The sequence below is a fragment of the Lissotriton helveticus genome, chromosome 6 (genome assembly GCF_964261635.1).
Source record: "Lissotriton helveticus chromosome 6, aLisHel1.1, whole genome shotgun sequence".
NCBI lineage: Eukaryota > Metazoa > Chordata > Amphibia > Caudata > Salamandridae > Lissotriton > Lissotriton helveticus.
Genome location: NC_136067.1, coordinates 479,742,336 through 479,759,324, shown reverse-complemented (window position 1 = coordinate 479,759,324; position 16,989 = coordinate 479,742,336).

Genomic DNA, 16,989 nt, shown 5'->3' with positions numbered 1-16,989 from the left:
CTTGTGTTCCTGTGTTCTCCGATCTACATTGCTCTGAAGAGCTCTATAAGCTCTTGCTGTGTCCCTGTCTATTTTGCCATACATGGTACTATATGCTACGTAACGGGCCTTTGCACGGTTGAAGTGGTACTATTATCAGCATTGGATCTTGAGTTGGGATAGAGCAGAGCCAAGTTGAGCCGAGCCTGCATATTGTTTTGTTTGATCTTTTGTTTTCTGGGTGCATGATTGTAAAGTGTAATATTAGCAACCTTCATTTAGTAGAGATTGATCATCGATCATCGATCAGCACAGAGCAGCAGTGGCCTATCCTTTGGATGATTTTCCTAAGGACCAGAGTATGAATACCCAGCTTGGTATTTTTTTTGAGGGCCTGCTCAACCTTAAATCCATTGCATGTTCTGAGGCCTCAGGTGGTTAAAAGAAGGGACACAATGAAATTGTGACATGCATCAAAGGCCTCTGTCTATTTGTTAAAGATCTCCATGTAATCTATATTAAAAGAGTGATAGCTTCCATTACCAGTGTACAAGATTCAGTAGGATTGTGAGAATGCAGCAGACATTAGTCAAACTAAGAAACGTTTGCCAATGTATTCACTGGTTTTCATATTGTACCCCATATTTCTGGGGAAATGTTTAAGTAGTCCATTGTTAGTTGGTGGTTCAAATAAAAGTGGTGACAAGATCAAGGGTGTAGTTAAAGTAAAGGCAGTAGTCCATAACAATGCGTATAGTGAGTCATGTCCTGAAGTATGTTCTGCTGTGGGCACCCAAGGTATGACGGCAAGTCATGGGGGGGTGTGCACGGATGTTTACTTGTGATTACTCCAACCAGCTCCTGTCCTTCTATAAGTTACACTTCAAGGGAAAGACTGTAGCCATCAGTCCACCATGAAAATGAAAATAAGTGTGAAAGGGGGCAGGGTAACATTTGAAGAGGAATCGTGATCCTAGATGCTGACATAAATTTACTATGTGAGAAACTAAGTGATAAGTCTATTCTAGATAGTTTAGAATGAAACTTAGAATGAAAGAAGGGCAAGTGGAGGAGTCTGACATGGCCCTGTCCTCTTTGCTTTTGAGCAATGTGAGGTTATGACATAGTAATCAGTTTTTGAGCCCATAAGTCAAAACCATAGACAAGTTACAAATAACGAACCTGGAGCAAAATAAAATATGGGATTTCCACCCATATGCAATAGACATATAATCCAAACAAGATGTCAGTGACCTGTAATTAAAAAAAAGGCAGTCTTTGAACCCTGAACCCCTGTTGGATAATGTTTACCAGTCCAACTAAATCATTCTCTGAAAGAGCATGTCCCACATAATTCAATCTGGATGGCATCAATGAATAAAATATTGGAGTTGGTGTCCATGAATTGGCCAAACTAGTAAAAGACACAGAGTATGCTGTGGACACTAATTTAGTGATAGTGCAATTCTTATCAGAATTATGAATGAAGGAGCATAAATATAAGTGTAAGGACATCTTGGACCCTCAAATAACAGCCTGCCACAAGTCAACCCAGACGGAAGTTGTAGAGTGTACCCATCTCAGTGCGCTGTTAAGGTATGATGGGGAGCCTGAAAATCTGGTTGGTGTCTTTTCTTCGCAAGTTGCAGAAAATGATTCCATCAAGGCAGTAGTGGTCATAGAGTGTGTATGGGGAGGGGCAGAGATTGTGAATGAGATGAAAAAGATAGATAAAGTGTTCCCACTATTCCAGATTAAAACGCTGCAAATAAGGTATAAAAGAATGCAGAAACGCAGGATTACAAAAAAAGGGAAAAGGGTACTGTGGCTCAAGTCAATCCCAGCAAATGTAACAGTGGAATTGGACTTGAAGGGCAGCTGGGAGACCTGTAACTCCAGAGAATGTGGAGAAAAAGAGGTTGATTTTAAGGATTGTGTTGAGTTTACACTATTTGTAAGTTCATGTGCTAGTATTAGTTGTAGAGATTCAGCACACCTGTCAATGGTTCAAAATAGTTTACAGAGATGTTGCCCTGACCATGGCAATCCAGTCAGGGTAATAGAGAAGACATCGTGTAGTGTAGTTTCTATATTCCCAATAGGCTCTGCGCATTGGAATAATATATCCTATATATGTGATGTAGGACTAATGTCTACTAGGTCTCTATCGGATATATTAGACTTAATTGTGAGTGCCAGCTAGCGCAGAGGTCACTAGAAACGTTCTCGAATTCACAAGAAGGGATTAGTTTCTGACAACCGCATAAACATGACAACTTTGTTTCCACAAGATAAAACTGATCTTCAGAGTCGTGGAAACAATAGATAGATATTTTACTCAGTCATTTGTGCATGCTTTCTTATCACCAGAGGTGCAGAGAAATTGAGAGATGGGCGTTTTCAATAAAAAGTACTTATTGAAAAATCTTTTTTCTCATGCAGAAGAAATGAACTGCTACAATCGTAATACTGGCTGTAAAGTATAATGCGTACAGCAAGAAGAGTATTATAAAATAATACTGTAAAAGCATGGTATGGTTTCTAAGCCATAAAATACATACATAAATAAATAAAGACTAAAAAGTCCTCAACTTGTGCTTCTTAAATACGCCTCCCCCGATGTACCTAGCCTAAGTCTAGCACGAGGGAAGAAGTTGGGGCCAGATGTAGGTAGCCAAATACCGGTCGGTAACGGCCGAATTCGGCCGTTACCGACCGGTATTTGGCTATTGAGATGTAGGGGCACGGAAACAGGGCAAATCGGTAATTTTACCGATTCGGTAAATATACCGGTCGGTAAATTTACCGACCGGTATATTTACCGATTCGGTAAAATTGATATGTAGGTGGGACTCTTCTGAGTCCCACAAGGCCTACAAAATCGGTATTTTACCATCAAATTCAATTTGATGGTAAAATACCGATTCAGGTGTGCATGCACATGTGTGCATGCACACCTGTGCCATATGACAGGCAGACCTGCCCTTAGGGCAGGTCTGCCTGCCACATGGCCCCCGAACCTTTTTTGGGGGTGCTAGAGGGTGTCAAAGTGACACCCCCTGCACCCTTGTCAAAATCGGTATTTACCGAATCGGTAAATACCGACCGGTAATGCCCCATTCATTCCTATGGGCTTCAAAGCCCATAGGAATGAATGGAGCATTACCGGTCGGTATTTACCGATTCGGTAAATACAGATATTTACCGAATCGGTAAAAAACACATCTGGATGGACCTACATGTCCACCCTTCATATTTACCGATTCTTAATTACCGAATCGGTAAAATTCGGTAATTAAGAATCGGTAAATATTTTTTACCTACATCTGGCCCTGAGTGTGGTATAGCATAAGTTTCGTATAATTTTGCTAAGAATCTATTCAAGATTTCTCTTAGGGTCTAATCAGCTCCGTACCTTGATTTAGAATGAAGGAGGTCAGTCTCAGGACTCGATTTCCCAGCACCCCCCAAGAGGAGCTTAGAAACACTAGAGCTGGATTTATCGGCAAGAGAAAAGACAGCGTCTCTCTCAGTGCATCTGCTGGAGGGTCGGCTTTCTTCGGCAGTTGCTGTAGCGAGATGCGTCGGGCAAGTAGATAGTCGAACTGCTCCAAACCACCTTTTTTTGCTTGGGCAAGTATGGGCATATTTATACCTTGAAGGTGCCAAGTTTGACGTAAAGGTGGAAATAATAACGCCATCAAAGAGTTTTAGGGCTAGATGTAGGTAATCTCATTTTACCGATTCCTAAATACCGAATTTTACCGATTCAGTATTTAGGAATCGGTAAATATGATGTAGGTAATAAATCGGTAAAATTGACAGATTCGGTAATATTTCTTATTACCAATTCGGTAAATACCAATTCAGTAATAAGAAATACCTTCATCATTCATTTCCGATTACCGATTCGATATTTACCCAATCGGTAATAGCGGGAGCATATTCAAGGGTGGCAGGGTGTCACATTGACACTCGATTGCACCCCAGAATCATGCATGTGTGCACATGTGGCGCACATACATGTCTGCCACATGGCACCTTCAAAAAAGCAAAATATTGCTTTTTTAAAGGTATTCAGTATTTACCACCAACTTGTAGTTGGTGGTAAATAATGAATCCTTAAAGCAAAAATGCACTCACTTGAGCGCTAGCTAAATAGGTTTTAAGGATTCGGTATTTTACCGATTCCTTAAAATAAGGATTTGGTATTTTATCGATTCCTTAAAATAAGGAATCAGTAAAATACTGAATCCTTATTTCCAGCCACCTACATTAGAAAGGGATAAATACCGGTCGGTAACAGGAAAATCACCGATTTTCGGCCGTTACCGACCGTTTTTTAGCTACCTACATCTAGCCCTTCGTTTTTTAAAAACTCCATGAGTACTTGGACAAATCAATATTCAAGCAAGGGGAAGTCCCTAACTGCTGTAGCCGAGTTTTCCAAGAAATTGTTGTGGATTTTCAGAAAAAGTGGAAGTAGCCATGCAGTGTTTGGACTGCATGAGCTATGTCTAAATATGGTTAAGATTTCTATGCCTATATAAGGACATGGTGATTTATACCTATATAAGGGCATGAATCGGAAAATTACACTAGGATCCTAAAATGCTATACAACAATCGGACAACCATTTCAATGTATTTTCAAAGGATGGAGGGGTGTGAGGGTTTCTCAGCTGGGCATGCTTTGCTTAGGAAGTGGGGAATTGCCACTTAAACCTTGTAATGTAGGTTATTCAATAGGTAGATTATTTTCCAGATCATGATTCAGAAGGCACCCTCAGTAGAGCCAGTATATTAGCCCTCTTCAACACAATACTAAAGCTGCTCAATTTTGTTTCTAGGGACATTGCCTTGGTATTTTTCCTAAAGGCAACTGATGTTGCAGCATTTTGGTCATATATTATGGTTAATTTCCCCTTTAGGTTAGTTGTTTAGAAAGTTCTTAATTCATTTGATGAATTACGACAAGCAGATTATGACTTTTATATGAAATTTCCTTCCCATATAGTTCCATTTGACAGTCAGGGGAGTCTTAAACCTACCAGCTGTGTTTCAATGATGTACTGATTGTGGCACAGCAAAACAAATCATTATGTCATAAGACTAATTTTAAATAGCTAGGTGGTGGGGAGGCTGAGAGAAAGTCAGTGAAGGGAAGGTAAATTAAAGCAAAATGTGATTAATCATATGTAAATTGTGAATATGACTGTAGTTGGGTGACAGAAGCGATGAAAGCTAAAAGGTGGCTGTAAGATCTCCATTTCGAAGGCGATGATGATGATAACAGTGTTTATCTTGTGTCAAGGAACATAGCTGGCTTGAAGAGGAATCTGAAATAGGTATTGTTTATTTTAGACTTTTCGATACATAGGAAACTGAAGAAATTGTTATGAATGATTTCATGGTCTGTAGTGTGGATACAGTTACGAGACAATACAGGTGTTCAGCTGGGGGTTTAGCATTCTTTGTTTCTGTAAAACACAATTTAAAGGTTTAATTTTTTAGAAATTAAATTAACTAAACGTTTTATTCATTACATTTCTGGTTTGAAAAAAATATGCAAATGCAGGTGAAAAATGTATGCATCAACCAAATCATAGGAAATACTTATTTAATACTAAAAATTGTTGAGGTAAACGGTTAAAAGATTTGATCATTTAAATCTTGGAACTCCACAAAATCTTGATCTTATTAGAGAAAATGTAATCCAAAAATCCCCTGTAAAACAACAGATGATTACTCTCAGGTGGAAAATGGTAATGTATTGTAAATCCTGAGTTAGTTTCTTATTGAAAACCTCAGGGTTGGTGTTAGAAATGGGATCTCTGGTTGGCTAAGGCTTGCGTCAAAGCCAGGCAGAGACCACCACTCCAGTCAGGGCAAGGGAGTAACACGCCAAAGATAACCCCTGCTCACCCCCTTGGTAGCTTGGCACGAGCAGTCAGGCTTATCCCGGTGGCCATGTGTAAAGCACTTGCGCAAGCACACAGCTAAGTATCAAACAACAAAAGAAGAGAGGTCCGGTCACGCACAAAGCTACCAGATATTTGAGCAAAGAGATAAGTGGGTAATTTTAATCACAGTCACTCTATTTGAGTAGGAAAGCCCTCACACACCGACCTGGTCAGTGTCATGCTTCATCATCGGGCCCCACCGAAGAGACCGAGTGTCTCTTCGGTGTGCTGCGACGCCAGAAATACTGCGGAGCTGGTCGTGTGGGGAGGACGTGTTGTGGAAATTGCAAAATTAAAAGTGACTAAGGGTATCGAAAAAACTTTTAATAAGTGATCCCTAAGACACGTGTAAGTGGTATATGTGTCTGAATTTAAGGGCCAAGGTTTTTAGGATTTTGATTAAATTCAGCTAAATACCACAAGTTTTAAAATTAATCAGTCAACATGTTTCTGCCTTATTTGTGGTATATATTCACCATGGCATTCTTCAGGACTATACCCCGGCGGTATGGACACTCTAATAGTCCACCCTGACCTGGGGACGTGTAAGTGAAAAAAGAAAAGTGAAAAAAGTGCTTAAAAATTAGAAGAGCAAATTGCTCATTCCAAAAAAAAACCAAGATTCAGGGGTGTATCAGCACTTTTAAAACAGGGCGCTACTAGCACCATGGGTCTCGGGAGGAGGATTGGAGCGCGCTTGGCACATCGCCCTCTGCGCTCACAACCCGCTTGTCAACCTGCAAGATTCCTCTAAACCGGACCCCGACAAGCACACAGCAACAACATCCCAGGCACATTACAAAAGGAACTCCACACAAGGTTATATAAAAATAGCCTTTGTATTCTCATAACACATTAGAATAGCAAACGCATAATATACATGGTGCCAACTGGCACAGGGTTATATCTACAAGGGATTATATACACCTGACATGGCCCACTGGACTACTGCCAGAACCATCACAAAGTGAACTTAGTAAAAGTAAAAAATGTCTTAAACGTACAACCAGTAACCACTGATAATCACTGTACTTAGTATCAGCCTGCAACATAAACTACATTATGCACAGCATCACATCAGGCGCAAATTTCATTCTGTGCCAACCTCACCGGCATAAGCACATTATGCAATCTTCTCATAAGTCTAAACACATTAGACAATAATCTCCTAAACCTAACTCGCGTTTAGGAAATAAAACACAGGAGAGAATATCTCAAACCTAACCACAGTAGGTACAGCCTCATAATCATCAAAGCTTTATTTCGATATGTGAAATATCATAAAAGCACATTAGAATATAAAAACACAATTCATTAACAATACATTTAAAAAAGATTAGTGATAAAAAACCTTTTATATTACAATAAATAATTAAAAATATATTACATTTTAACAGCTTTGTGGATATTTAAGCATGTAAAAAGAAATTCAGGTAAAACTTAAATCATCCGATAGCATTCAGCCTAATCGTCCAAGCCCAACTAAGAAATTTTGCCACCCCACACACTAAGGTTGTGCTAACATCAGCCTTAAGTATTCTAAGTGCGGCGGAGTGGTCCCTGGTTCCAAGCAACAGGCACACAGGTTTGAGCCATTTCTGTCTGGGTTTTGCATAGGCTGGGCATACAAAGAAAACGTGAGGAATGTTTTCAGTGACACCTTCACAGGTAGGGCAATCAGGAGAGGTTTGGTGCGGTGGCTTCCACTTACAGGTATGGCCAGGAAGGGGGAGTGTACCCAACCTGAACTGAATAAAAAGGGATCTATCTCTAGGTTTCTTAATTAAATCTAAGTAAGGCTCCAGGCGAGGCTTTAATTTGTGCTGTCGAAATGCCTCAGTCAGCCTACCTACGTTTGAGTCCCTCTGCTCATGATCATCAACCCATGTCCAATAGGCTTGCTTAATTTCAGCCTTGGATAGTGATACCCCAAGCTCCCAACCAGTTGCAATGCCCGTTACAAGTAGGAGCTTCTTTATATTAGTTATCCAACTAATTTTATGGGCTCCATGTAGGTTCATAACTTCTCTTAAATCATCTGCATACCTTGAGAGCTCCGGGGTCCTCCATAACCGAGCCCAATATAAAAGAGGGCGTAGTGTAGGTAGGTCCTTAATGGAACGGCGACCCAGATCACTCAAGAGTGGTTTGGTAGGAGTGCCCCTCGGGAGCGATACAAGCTCCCTGAAGAACTTGTTCTCTGCGATAACTAGGGCATCAACACAATCAAAGCCCCACAGGTCTGCGCCGTAGAGGGCACAGCCTACGGCTTTTGCAGCGTAAATATCCAGAGCAGGAGCAATGGGCTTGGAGGTGGATGCACAGTGTTCCCTCCCTAAAACTCCAACTACTCTTTTATGGCATAACGCCATTTTATCAATATGTGGCTGCCATTTAAGTTTATCTGAAATTCTAATTCCCAAGTAGTCGAATTCTTTTACGCGTTCCAGTGGCACCCCATCAAGGGATGAGGTGGATCTAGACGATCTGCTCGGGTTGAAATAAAGGAGCTTTGTTTTCGATGTGTTTATGACGAGGCCCCTGAGCTTTCAAAACAAACAGAAGTGGTCCAATAGCTTCTGCAATCCTGCTGGAGTTTTTGATACCAACAGCGTATCATCCGCAAAGAGAAGTGCGGGGACTCTATCACCTGCCAAGACCGGGGCATCAGCATTAATTTCGAGCAAAAATGAAACTACGCCATTCACAAATAGCGAGAAAAGTGTAGGGGCTAATACGCAGCCATGGCGTGCCCCTCTATTCACAGGGATTTTATCAGTTTTTTGCTCCTGTGCTCCCCATCTAATACGAGCATAGGTTCCGTCATGCATGCGAGCCAGGAGATTCAGAATGGGTAAGGGAATCCCCATCTCCTTCAGGACCAGCCATAGGCGGTCTCGGGGGACCAGGTCAAAGCGGTCTTCAGGTCAATGAATGCCAAATAAAGACCGCCTTTGCCAATGGTAACCACCTTCCAGTGTAAGAGTACCAACCTAAATGCCTGGTCTATCGTACTTGTGCAGGCCCTAAAGCCCGCCTGGAAGGGTGAAATAATGCTGTTCTCATCAGCCCAGGAAAGGATCCTCTCCAGGAGGACCCTGCCAACCAATTTCTGCCCCGCATCTATGAGACTTATTGGGCGATAGTTGGCAGGGTCCCCCCTGAGGCCCTTCTTGTAAATGGGGATCACTTCGGCCGCCTTCCATGAATTCGGGACGGGTGAGCCTTCCAACAGTGCATTCGTGAGATTTACAAAGTAAGAGGCCCAACCTTCAGTATTGACTTTAAAAAAGGTCGCCCGCTACACCATCCTGCCCTGGGGCTTTAGCAGGTGCAATCTTAGTTATTGCAGCCAGCACCACTTTCTTGATGACTCTAATGAGGGGAGCCTGTCCAGAGTCAATAGCCATGGCGACACACAAGGGCCCTGGAACTCCCGGCAATTCACCACCCCCATAGAGTTTCCTAAAATGCTCAAACCATTCGCTATCTGTTATATGGTTGGGCATTTGATCCGGGTCACAGGCCTTGGATCTTCTAACTAAGGACCAGAATAGCTCACCATTCTTGGTTTTACTTGCAGCTCTAAGACTATCCCAGTGAGATTCTTCCCACTCCCTTTTAGCTGTTGTAATGGCTTGTCTATAGTGTAATCTAGCCAGCCGAACAGCAACTGGATTACTAGATTTAATAGTGAGAATCAAACTATTTTTCATCGTTCTGCAGATACTATCAAACCACTTCTGCACTGGTTCGACAATTGTCGGGCTCTTTTTACCAGGAACTACGAACAGTTTACCAATCTGGCCTATAGTATCAGTGTAAATGGTTTCCGCCGCCGCAGGCCCAGTCGCACCCTTACATGCTGCAGAAAGCCTTATGGACTGCTCACTAAGGATTCCTTCCAATGCACTTAATCTTGTTTCATCCATAATAAACTTAGGCCACTTAAGGGATCTATTGCAATTGGATGGTACAACTGTCTTAGTTATTAATCTCGCACTATTTGAGGAAGTATACTCCTTTCTCTGCCACAGATCCACCATTGTGAGAGACAACGGGTTATGGTCGCTCTCTGCTGATGGTATAATGACCATATCCACCACTGTCTTCCATGCTCTCCTATCCACCATTATGTAATCAATTCTACTTTCACACAATACCCTGTTATATGTATTTGCCACCTGAGCATCGGAAATAGTACGCCCATTTACAGCTCTTAGTCCTGATTCAATCATTAGGGCGTTCAATTGGATGACAACTGGTGACCATCTCCTCACGGGCGTAAGCAAGAGAGACGGAATGCCCCATCGGGCATCTTCTTCATAAACTCCAAGAATGTCATCTGCTGCCAAAGGCTCAAACGAACAATTAAGATCCCCAGCAACCAGAACTAAGTAATCAGGAGAACACATTTGAGCAAATCAGATAAAATAGAAATAGTGGAGGATTTGGCCCCCCCTTGGGTGCCTCTAGCATATACATTAAAAAATTCCCAAGTGGAAATACCATTCATACTCTTGATGGAAAGTCTCATAACATCCAATGATGAGCAGGTGTGATGAACAATCTTAAGGTTAAGATCTACCCTTACCCATGCCATAAGCCCTCCAGAAGGACGACCTCGCCCAATCGTGGTAGCAGGTACATGAAAACAAGAGAAACTCGGCTTGTATAAAGGTTCAAGGCACCAAGTCTCCTGGAATAAACATATATCATACCCATCGATAAAGTTATTCCAATCCGGTATTAAGAGCTTATTTCGCAGACCTGCCACATTCCACGAGACAAGTTTAAAATTATTAGTATAAGCATTCCCGGAAATTGGGGCACATGGAGTTTGACATAGGTCCTGACTAGTGATATTAGTAACCCTCATAGGTTCCAGGACTAAGGTTGGAGACTCTGGGCCCAAGTACTCTGGTGATACAGGAGAATGGGAAGAACAACTACTCAGGGTGGAAGAGGGACTAATCAATACTCCTACTCCATCATGGAGTCAGTCAACAGCCTCCAGACAGTCAAATCGATTATGGTGGAGATAGGGTCCAAGTGGAGAGAGGGCATAAGCCAACCTCCCTGGGGTGGCCCCCTCCCATTCAGCTGCACCAATGTCCAGCCATCTGCCTGTGAGGTAAAATGACCTAGGGGGTAAAAATAGGTCAGTGGGAGAGAGTGAATAGTCACACCTGCGCTAGGATATCTCCAATTACAGATGTACTCAACAATTCTGGGATTGTTAAAGTTAATCAAGATGCAGTCCCCCCTTATATTTTTGGCCAAATGGCCGACCCATGGTACCCTCCGAATCATAAGTATTTTGCCCACAATGTGTGGGGGCAGTGGTCTGTTTATGTTTAACCAGTGTACAACCCTGTTCCGCAGTGTTATGGGGGTTTCCACCTCATGTTTACCGAACTCTGGTACCCCAGCTAGGATTACCACAAGTGGACAAACCTCCAGGGGTAGATTTAGGATATTTTTACCCTTGGGAGTATGGGCAATGGGAACCTCACCACCTTTACTGTCCTGTGGTAGATTACGCTTTTGTGATCTACTTATATCAGCAGATGCTAGATTCTTAACAAGAGGTGCACCTTCAGTTGCAACTGGGGGTGCAACTGAAACCCCTGGACAATGTTCAATGCTACAGCATCCTTCTGGACAGCCGGAGCCTTTTTTCCACTGGTTTTGGCAAGTGACTTAGTAGCCATAGGAGTAATATCCCTTAAAGAGCGTTCTACAATTCCCTTGAAGTCGCGCTCAATCCTTTTTAGATGTACTTCAATCTTACTCAATCTATCCTCTAGTGGACGTAGGAGAACTTTAAGAGTGTCGTAAATGACAGTTGACTCAACGTCCGTCACCCCTTCCCTGTCGCCTTGATTAGACAGCCCTCCTGCTACCTGGTGCTCCCTACAAGGCAGTGAAGGATCTACTGTGCCCGGAGCAGGGCTTACAGAGTCACCCACAGCAGGCTGCTCCAGAGTAGCTGGAATTTCTCTCATTTTTTTGGGCTTTCTTTTTCCTCCCACCAATATTGTTTGACAGCCCTTGCTTGTTCTTTGGAATTGCCCCAGGGTATCTCCCACGCAATTGTCTAGTATTGTACACCTTAACTACATTGGGCACAATAGGCACAATAGGCAACTTTTGGGGAGATAACAACAATGATTCTGAGACCATAGACTGGCTATCAGGGGAGGCCTGAGATAAATCACAAGAGGGGAGCTGTGGAATGGGGAGTTCTAAAATTGGTGCAGCACCAATACGACCATTAGCACCTGAATTAACAGGAGTCCACACATTCGCAATATGCCCCATTGAAGACCTTCTTGCAATTGCGAGTTCCTGGGAAACACGTCGCTCCATTATCGTGATCCCCTCATCAACGACACAGTTCATCCTCGTTATGAACTGGTCCATGGCTCCCGAAAAGTTGGCAGTGTCCACTCTCCCCTTAGCCTCCTTAGGAGGCATTGCTCAGTTCCCAAAAAGTCAGCAACAATATAATACAACAGAGTACTCACAAGGCTAGGCCGCGTAATAACTGGAAGGGGGCTGGCCCGACCCGGCTTTGTCCGGTCTTGAACGGGCTTAAACGGGCCCGCCCTTGGCCCGGGCTTTGCTCGGGCGCTCCCGCGTGTGACTCGCGGGGCGAGAGGCGTTCCTCTCTTTTGGCGCACCTCCGGGCGCTCTGCTGGTGTCACTCGCGTGCCACAACCGCCAGGGCACCTGGGAGTTGAAGTCCCTGCCCTCGCGGCGGCGATGGTGCTGGCGCTGTGAGCCGTTCCCCTCAAGGTGATGTTGTTTCAGCCCCAGAACGACAATGACGAGCCGTTCCCCTCACGGCAGTGGGTAAGTCTCTCTCCTCCAAAACAACGCTCCCAGTGAGCGCTCGGCGCTCCTCTCTTTTGACCCGCCTCCGGGCACTCTGCTGGCGTCACTCGCGCACCACAACCGCCAGGGCACCTGGGAGTTGAAGTCCCTGCCCTCGCGGCGGCGATGGTGCTGGCGCTGCGAGCCGTTCCCCTCTCGGCGATGTTGTGTCAGCCCCAGAACGACAATGATGAGCCGTTCCCCTCACGGCAGTCTCTCTCCTCCAAAACAACGCTCCCCCCCATAATCATAAAAGACCACATTTAGATGTATAACACAGGGTGCATAAAACATAGTAAATACATTACATTTCCTAGCACCACATAATCTCCTCTTCTGCCTCCTCTGGGGCTACCAATTCCTGCCTCCCAGGCATCCGTGACCGGCCACGCTGCCTTTAGCGGTCGCGGCAGCCTCTTTTCTCTCTTCACCGGAGCCCCCTCCTGGGGCCCGGGACCTTTTACTGGAGTGCGTGGAGGCGGGGTAGGCTCCCGTCCTCCTCAGTTCGTCACCGCGCGGGGTAGACTCCAGCCCGGGTTTCAGACGGCCACTCACGCTCCTGGCCTCTACCGCTTCCTTCCGCCGGTCTCACCCACAACCAGGCGTGGCGCGGCTCGTGGCAGCAGGGGTCTTTTCTTGGTGGCAATGAGGGTTAGGCTCCCTCTAATTAAAAATACAAAAGCGGGATGGGCACTCGCGTTTCTCAACCCAAAAAGCCGGTTGGGCACCCGCAAGCAGGATCCCTCAGAGGGGTGGGCTCCTGCTTGGCAGCCGTCACGGGGGAATCCCTAATCTGGGCACTCCCTCTCTCTCCCCCCAAGCAGCGGAGATCTCTTGCTCCTGCTTGGGAGAATAATTAAAATAAAAGTAAAGAGCTCACAGGGCGCACAAAAATGCAGCAAGGCCCTGGAGTGGAAAAAAAAAGTCCTTAGAGGAAGGGGCAATTCATGGCCCAGGGACGCAAGCCCTCCTGGTAGCCCCCCCTGGGCCCCGGCAGCAGCACGCCCCCCAGGGTCAGGATCCAAAAACAGAACAATTTCATAGGTTCACAGCCCCAATATTTATACTACATTATCCTATATGTCAAAGTGCAGGGCATGGGAGAACCAGATGCAACAGGTTCAGGGGAGCTTTGGAGCACTTTGATTTGCTCAGCTCCTCTCTCCTTTGTCAGGTGGGAGCTCAGTGCTCAGACACACCACAGGGGGTGGTGCCAGAATTGTGGAGGGAAGGCACAGTCCTATTCAGGTCCCAGGTGCAACTCCTCCCTCCCATCTGCATGCAGATCTCTCTATTCACCACTGGGCAGACTCCCCCTGGTTCCTGGAGCCACCCACACCTCTCAGTTCTTGTCAATCACAAACCAGATATGCCATTCACATCAGGCAGTCAGACACACAGTACACAGAAATGCCAACTTCTAAAAGTGGCATTTCTCCACCAGTCACCATAAATCTGTGCACACCATTGCGCAGCATTTATCCTTACGAGTTCATACATACTAAACTCTCCCCTGCACTCCTCTCATACCAGGAATTACCATGGACACACATATCCCCTATGCATTCCTATGGGAGGGCATGCCAGTCTCACCACACATACACAGAGGGCGAGTGCACTTTATACAGGACCTCACTGCTAAAGTGCTCAACGGCCTAAAATCACCAATACCAGGTTGCAGAAAAAGGCTTGGAGAACGCAAAAAGTTTCGGGGTGATCCTGCCAAAAGGGCCAAGTCCAACAGTAGGAAACTGTTGACTACATTGGATAGTGTTAATATGACAATACTAAACAGTAGGTGCAAGGGTGGTCAGCCAAGGAAAAATATTTTTGATAATGGGACATCGGCCACTCTCATTGACTAGGCTGTAACTTTCTCTGGAGATTTCAGCTTGGCAGAAAAGTGTGAGATAGGGAAGTCTAGGGGTAGTGATCATAAGCCTCTTTTTCTCAAACTGCAAAGTTGGGTATGTTTAAGGAATCATTGGCAGAGTAGCAGACAAATATTTTGGAAGAACAATGATAATGTGTTCTGCAAAACTGAAATGTCAGACTGTGAATGAGCTCAGGACATTTTTGAGGGATCAGCTCACTGAAACGTTGTAAGTTATTCAGAAACTCCTGTGTATGAGAAGAGGTATTAATGTCCCTATAGAATGAAATGAGTTGTAGGGTTAAATCAAGATATCCCAAGGGGTCGGCGAAGTTTGAGCTCAATAAGAAAATACGTTTGGCTTATAAAGTAGGTGGTGCTAATAGAGAGACTCTAATTAGATATTATTGGGAGGAGTATTTGATTCAGGCTATATGGGAGAAACACAATTATTGATAATGTTCTGCTCCTTTGCAAGTTGTAGGGTATTGTTTTATTTGGTAATCAGGATAACTTTCCTATATAAGTGGAATTGAATTGTCTCTCTTTATTGCCCCCTTGCTGACTTAGCAGAACGGGTAGGTCTTGAACTCATGACCTATGCGGACGATTCGCAGATCATCTTTTCCCTTACCAACTCAGAGTCTTCATCCCCGTCTGTACTGAAATTAGGTCTTCAGGAAGTCTTCAGCTGGATGTCAGCTAACCAGCTGAAGCTAAACGGGGAGAAGACGGAGATTCTTCTCCTAGGGAAAAAGCGTGATCTGTGGCAGGACTTTCATTGGCCGCCCTCTCTAGGCACATTTCCTACACCAGCAACCCAGGTTAGAAACCTAGGGGTGTGCATCGATGATTCTTTGTCGATGAAGCAGCAGGCCAACAAAGTGGCTGGGACTTGCTTCACGATCCTCAAATGGTTGCGGAAGATTATCTGGATGCTGCCCGTGGATACCCAGAAGACCGTAGTCAATGCACTAATTACATCTAGGCTTGACTACGGTAACATCTTATACCTGGGTTCCAATTTGGCAGTAATCAGACGGCTACAGCTTGTGCAGAACTCCGCAGCCAGGCTGTTATGTAAGATCCCGAGGACAGTGAGGATCTCGAAGCACCTCAGAGATCTTCATTGGCTGAAGGTGGAGAATAGGGTCAGGTTTAAAGCCTTGACTTATATGTTTAAGATCAGAGCAGGAACTGCCCCTAAATATCTGCAAAAATTGGTTAGGCCCCATGTCCCTGTACGAAATCTCCGTTCTCTCAATGGAGCAACTTTCGTGGTCCCTAGATTCAAACTGGCCCGAATGGGGGGGAAATCTTTCTCCCATATGGGACCAGTTCTCTGGAACTCCCTCCTTCTAGCCCTTCGCAAAGATGACAATTTTGCCAGTTTTAAAAAAAATGTCAAAACGTGGTTGTTTAACAAGTAATTGTGGTTATTGACAGCTGTTGCTTTTTGTGGTTTGATCTTTGAGCCCTGGCGCCGGGAAACCCTTTGTGGGTATCTGTGCGCATTACAAATGCAAAAAAAATAAATAAAATAAAATAAATAAATGTACTGAAATATCTGTAGAGAATTGTGGAGGTTTTTAATTGCTTGATGTATCAATGTATAATGTTTGTGTTACTTTGCTGGCACAATAACAATCAAATAAATACAAAATAGGAATAGTGTTTAACACTGTTCACATGTCCAGACTGGGAGCCAAAATCAGCCTTGGAACATGTTATCATATCAGTCCACACAGTGCTCAAAGAGAGCACAGTGAGCAAGAAGACCACTTCGAGAGGGTTTTTAGGGAGAATCTTACTCACAGAATATTTGAAAGCAATTTGAACAGTTGTGCATTCTACATTACATTTTCATCAATGCTCGATGCCATTTCTCCTCAATGCAGTGTTATACTTTCTCTTGGCCCCTTTTCAATTTTCACAATACCATCTTGCTTTTAAAATATTTTATTTCATTTTTAAGAGACATGTACAAATTTCGCCTACAACAAAAGATACAAACCTTTAACAATGTACATTTCTTGTAGCATATGGAGCATAAATAATTGATAATTCATCCATAAAATGTAATCTAAAATAAATTACAAATATTAATGAATAGTACTAACACCTAAAATAGCATATACATAAGGAAAACCGACAATGCATTATATAGCAGTAAATGATTGGTTAACAACATGTATATCAAGATTATCACAAATGAAAGAATTTGTTGAAAGTGGCTGAGTTATTAGCTAAAGAGGAGTCATCTCCAATAATATCCAAGCCCATCATGTCTGAATTG